A 6,226-nucleotide genomic window follows, 5' to 3' on the forward strand; every position below is an offset into this window, starting at 1 on the left:
TTTCCAATTCGGACAAATAAATATTTTATACATAAATAAATATATTTTAAAATAATAGTTAAAATATTCCTGCAACAATTAGAGTTTTTACGATTAATATTTGAATTGAGTATTGCTAGGTTAAGTTTAAAAGTATAAGATGATTTTTGAAAATGTGGTCTAATGGAGAAAATAGAAGAATAAGATATATTTGAATTTGAGATGGGACTTTTTTTTAATATGATAAGAAAAATTATATTTAAGAATATGAGCAATAGAGTCAAAGTTACTATTGAAATAATTATATTTATTATTTATATTATATTAAAATGAATGCGATAAAAGTGGATATTAAATTCAAGTAAACTAATAAAAAAAACCTTAATAATATTAAGTACTGAATATACAATAGCAAAATTAGAACAAGCAGAGAAAAATCAAAATTTCTATCATAAAGAACAAAAAAGGATAAAACTTATTTAAATTTGATATAAAAAAGTTTTTTTAAGTATGATAAAAAAAAAGGTCATGATGTGGACAAGGCCACATAACTGAAGTTTAATAGATTAAAAAAGTTAAAAAATATCAAAATATTAATAAATTAGAGATAATGCGAGGTTATTTATACTAAGAAGTAGTTTTAAAATAAAGTAAATATATAATGCTTAAAAATATTATTATTGAATTTAAACTATTTAATAATTTTGAGTATTAATTTTAAATAAAATAAATATTTTTTTCAATATTAAAAAATCATACATCGATTTATATAATAATATTAAAGGATATAAATAGATTATGATATTAAATAAAGAGGTATGTTAATGAAACCCACATAAGAAAATAAAATACTACATATTAGGTAACTTAATAGCAATAATCAAAAATTTATAAATATTTAATATTAGAAATAGAAGGGAAAGACGATTTGAACTTGAGATTTAGATTAAAATTATGGTGAATACGCTCAAAATATGAATAGGACAACAAATTAAAATTTTACTAGATAAAAAACTAAAAATTGGATAACAAATTAAATCCAAGGAAATACAAAATAAATATCTCATGTGGGTAATTTTATGAATGAAAATTAAAGTCTAATTTGTATCATAACGTTAAAAGAGAAAGAAAATTTAATTACATGTGATACAAAAAACAATTATAATAAAATTTAATAGATTTAAAATATAATAAGAAAAAACTTATCTATTAATATTTTAAAATAATTCAAAGTTATAACTTAAAATAAGACATGATATTATATATTTTGTTTATTGGTAAAATATTAATGTAAAAAACTAATTAAAAATTCATAGTAGGGAAGAGGATGTATAAAGAGGAAAATAGAGATAGTGTGAGAATATTTATACTTTGAATTAATTAAGTATAAGGAAATTAAATAATTAAATAATACTCAAAATATTATTGAAAGATTTAAATGAAAAAAGAGTTCCAAGTAAGAGGATAAAAGTACAAAAATAAATTAACTTTTAGGAATAAAAAAATTTATATTTATATATGTTTATCAAAAGGGCAATAAGCAAGATATCAAGTCAATTGGTAAGCTAATAAAAGATTACATGAATATAACATTATTAAGTAATAGATAATGCAATAACTAGAAGCAAAGATTAAAGAAAGAGTTGTTTTGGGTGAAAATGTAGAAGGATAAGACTTATTCGAATTTGCGGTGAAACATAAAGTGATAGTAAGAATTTTGCTAAATAATATGCTCAAACAAGACATATCACAAATGTGATATGTTTAGTATTATTTAATATTGACCATAAAATAAAATACAAGTACTAAATCAAGGAGTATTGTTACAGATATAAAATAAAAATAAAAAGGAACATGTTATTTGGAAATTTTAAATTTTAAGATAATTCCAATAACTCAATTTATAATTTAATATTTGTGTCCGCGCATCGCGCGGGTACTAATACTAGTTAAATTTAATAAGAAAACACTGGTAAATACTCCTAATATGCTAAGGGGGCGGCTACAATATGTGAACATGCCGGATTTCATTGAGGAAATGATCTCCATATAGATATATGGGTATTAGGCGCGTATGTAAGAGTTCTAACAAGGGGTTCGGTTGCACCTATAATTTTCGATTCGAAATAAAAAATATATGTAAAAGTTTACTATGATTGCAAAAATAATAGATACGAACCCATAACGTTAAAAATATAATGAGTTCAATGTCATAAAATCTTAAAGTTTGAACCCATAAGATTTAAATTCTGGATCCGCCTCATTTCAAGTTTGAAACTTTTTTGGTGCTGTATTAATTGGTGTTATCCAAAGCTCAAAAGTCGTAATTCAAAGAATCATGGCCTCGTGGACGCTAATTCAAACAGCTCGTCACAAAATTCCTAGCAAGCAACACTTATATATATTTACAGAGTTGAAATTTTTGATAGTTCCATTTCTTTGATTTTTCCATAGTTGAAGATTAAAATCTGTCTAAGACCACTCTAAACGCCTCCTCCCTCCACTCCATGTCTATCATAATAGAGTAATTTTTTTTATTAGATATTGAATCTCATAGCTTTTTTGCGTGTTTATTACTTTACTATTTATGATTTTTATATATTAGATATTCAAGCTCCTACTTTCTTTGTGTGTCTACTGAAAATGCTGTCTTCGCCTTCAAGTAAAACAAAATAAAAAGTTTATAGTTAGAATTTAAAATAAAAAAAATAAATAAAAGACTCAATCAAAGAGATCAACATGAAAACAATAGTTTATGTTGACTATAAGAATAATTAGGCAGGACTAAGAACAAAGTATTACAGTGAGATATGCATGCATACCAACCAGCTGATTGGTGCTGTCGTTTCTAATCCAAAAGATACACTTCCTCCGTTTACTTTTACTTGGCACATTTTGACTTTTCACGCCCCTTAAAAAATAATAAATAAAGTGCATAATTTACCATGATATCCATATAAATTGATGCATATTTTATTGAATTTGAGAAAAGATTTGATATGAGTAATAAATACTATGGGTATAACAGGAAAAAAAAATTATCTTCTCATGATATGCATACATTAAAGTAACAAGTAAAAATGAAAATCTATTTTTAGTATACATGTCAAGTAAAAGTGAACGGAGGGAGTATTAGTACTAACACATTCTTTTTTGACTTTGTTCCTCTTTACACAAGAGTTGTCTCTTTTAAATCACTCGAATTAACGGCATTAATTAATCAGTTTTCTTAATTAAAAATTAAAATATTTGGAGTCTAACAAGGAGTTATTACGGTGTGCTATAGTTCCATCTACTATCTTTCGCTTTCCGGGGATTAATTAAAGTTGTGATATCTTTAAAGTTTATAAATTCAGTACAAATGACTGCCTGACTAAACAAGTGGAGAGTTGCAATTTAAAATGATCACTGTTTGACTCAAAAAATATTAAAACCTTTTTGAACAAATCAATCAGTGAATGAAGGGGTAAATCCTAGTTAAGGATAATTAACTCTAAATTCGAGATGAATAACACGAATAGAAAAACATAGCCGAGTATAAATGTTGGCGGCGATTATGGTCAGATTTAATATCATAAAGAAAGATGCATTAAGTCACATTAAGTGGCAATAAAATATAAATAAAGAAAATGATTCACCCGATCTTGAGCGAGGCGGATCCTCTTTCATTTGATAAAGATAAAGATGAATGATCGACAAATACACCAATCTTAGGATCCTTTTTGGATCTCATGAAGTTCCGGGATCACAGATCCTCTTTTTCTCTTTTTAGAGATGTGCTTACATATTTTCTAGAAAGAGGGAGAGAGCCCCCCCTTTGGAAAGTCCTCCCTCCTATTTATAAGGGGGTATCCACAGAAAATCCTAAAAAAAGGTAAAATTTAGAGGGAATATTCGGTAGAATATTCCTTTTGAGTATTCCAAAGCAAACTAGCTGTTTCATGACTGTCCGACCTCGGCCTGTCCGACCACGACCTTATGTTTCCGCGTGCCGAATTTCTCTGATCTAATTTTGACCCATACAGTTAGTCCCTCTGCTTATTGAGGTCATCCCCTGGTCGAGCTCGGTGAGCGGACTTCATTAATCGTAGTTTGAGAAATTCGGATGGGGAGGTGGACTAGTGTGGATCGCGGCTGAGGGTGCCAATCTTTAGGTCAAAGTGGTATCCCCGTGGGCTGAACTTTAGCAGAGTTCGATCAGGGCCAATGACTCGAGTGATGAGCCGATCGAGAAGACGGTAGAGTTGGAGAAGGCCGTCGAGGCCGGGATGGCGGTTTTGGCAAGGATGGCGGCATCGGAGAAAGTCATTCGCGCCCTCGGATCTGGACGGGAGAGTAGGCCGAATGTGAATTCGGATGAGGCCGAATGTTGTTTCGGACGAGGCCGAAGGTTGATTCGATCGAGGCCGAAGGTTGATTCGGACGAGGCCGAATTTTGATTCGGTCGAGGCCGAATGTTGTTTCGGACGAGGCCGAAGGTTGATTCGGTCGAGGCCGAATGATGATTCGGGCGAGGCCGAATTCTTTTTGGCAATGGCCCTTGGCCGTAGGGGTGTTATCTCGAACTTGTCGAAATGTTAACCCGTCGGGATTCGAACAAGGTCGACCTCCTCTTTTTGGCAATGGCGTTCGGCTGTAAGGGTCGACCCCTTCTTTTTTGGCGATGACCCTTGGCCGTAAGGGTGTTATCTTGAGCTTGTCGAAATGTTAACCCGTCGGGATTCGAACAAGGTCGACCTCCTCTTTTTGGCAATGGCTTTCGGTCGTAAGGTCGACCTCCTCTTTTTTAGCGATGGCCCTTGGCCGTAAGGTCGAGGTCGAAGGTTGATTCGAACGAGGCCGAATGTTGATTCGGACGAGGACGAATTGTTGATTCGGACGAGGCCGAATCCTTTTTGGCGATGGCCTTTGGCCGTAGGGGTGTTATATCGAGCTTGTCGAAATGTTAACCCGTCGTGATTCGAACAAGGTCGACCTCCTCTTTTTGGCAATGGCGTTCGGCTGTAAGGGTCGACCCCTTCTTTTTGGCGTATGACATGACCCTTGGCCGTAAGGGTGTTATCTTGAGCTTGTCGAAATGTTAACCCGTCGTGATTCGAACAAGGTCGACCTCCTCTTTTTGGCAATGGCTCTTGGCCTTAAAGTCGACCTCTTCTTCTTTGGCGATGGCCCTTGGCCTTAAAGGGTGTTATTTCGAACTTATCGAAATGTTAACGCGTCGTCGTTCGGTCGAGGTCAAACTCTTCTTTTTGGCGAAGGCCCTTGGCCTTAAAGGGTTATTTCGAACTTATCGAAATGTTAACCCGTCGTCGCTCGGTCGAGGTCGAACTCTTCTTTTTGACGAAGGCCCTTGGCCTTAAAGGGTGTTGTTTCGAACTTATCGAAATGTTAACCCGTCGTCGTTCGGTCGAGGTCGAACTCTTCTTTGTGGCGAAGGCCCTTGGCCTTAAAGGGTGTCATTTCGAACTTATCGAAATGTTAACCCGTCGTCGTTCGGTCGTGGTCGGACTCTTCTTTTTGGCGAAGGCCCTTGGCCTTAAAGGGTGTCATTTCGAACTTATCGAAATGTTAACCCGTCGTCGTTCGGACGTGGTCGGACTCTTCTTTTTGGCGAAGGCCCTTGGCCCTAAAGGGTGTTATTTCAAACTTATCGAAATGTTAACCCGTCATCGTTCGGTCGAGGTCGAACTCTTCTTTTTGGCGAAGGCCCTTGGCCTTAAAGGGTGTTACTTCGAACTTATCAAAATGGTAACCCGTCGTCGTTCGGTCGAGGTCGAACTCTTCTTTTTGGCGAAGGCCCTTGGCCTTAAAGGGTGTTATTTCGAACTTATCAAAATGTTAACCCGTCGTCGTTCGGTCGAGGTCGAACTCTTCTTTTTGGCGAAGGCCCTTGGCCTTAAAGGGTGTTATTTCGAACTTATCGAAATGTTAACCCGTCGTCGTTCGGTCGAGGTCGAACTCTTCTTTTTGGCGAAGACCCTTGGCCTTAAAGGGTGTTATTTCGAACTTATCGAAATGTTAACCCGTTGTCGTTCGGTCGAAGTCGAACTCTTCTTTTTGGCGAAGGCCATTGGCCTTAAAGGGTGTTATTCCGAACTTATCAAAATGTTAACCCATCGTCGTTCGGTCGTGGTCGGACTCTTCTTTTTAGCAAAGGCCCTTGGCTTTAAAGGGTGTTATTTCGAACTTATCAAAATGGTAACCCGTCGTCGTTCGGTCGAGGTCGAACTCTTCTTTTTGGCGAAGG

The 6,226-nt window shown here is 34.8% G+C and overlaps 1 pseudogene; it reads left to right on the forward strand.

Moving 5' to 3' along the window:
• The first annotated feature begins 4,247 nt into the window (after window positions 1-4,247).
• The window catches only part of LOC109220241, a 10,784-nt pseudogene continuing 8,805 nt past the window's right edge, over window positions 4,248-6,226 (forward strand).

The sequence above is a fragment of the Nicotiana attenuata genome, unplaced genomic scaffold (genome assembly GCF_001879085.1).
Source record: "Nicotiana attenuata strain UT unplaced genomic scaffold, NIATTr2, whole genome shotgun sequence".
NCBI classification, from domain to species: domain Eukaryota; kingdom Viridiplantae; phylum Streptophyta; class Magnoliopsida; order Solanales; family Solanaceae; genus Nicotiana; species Nicotiana attenuata.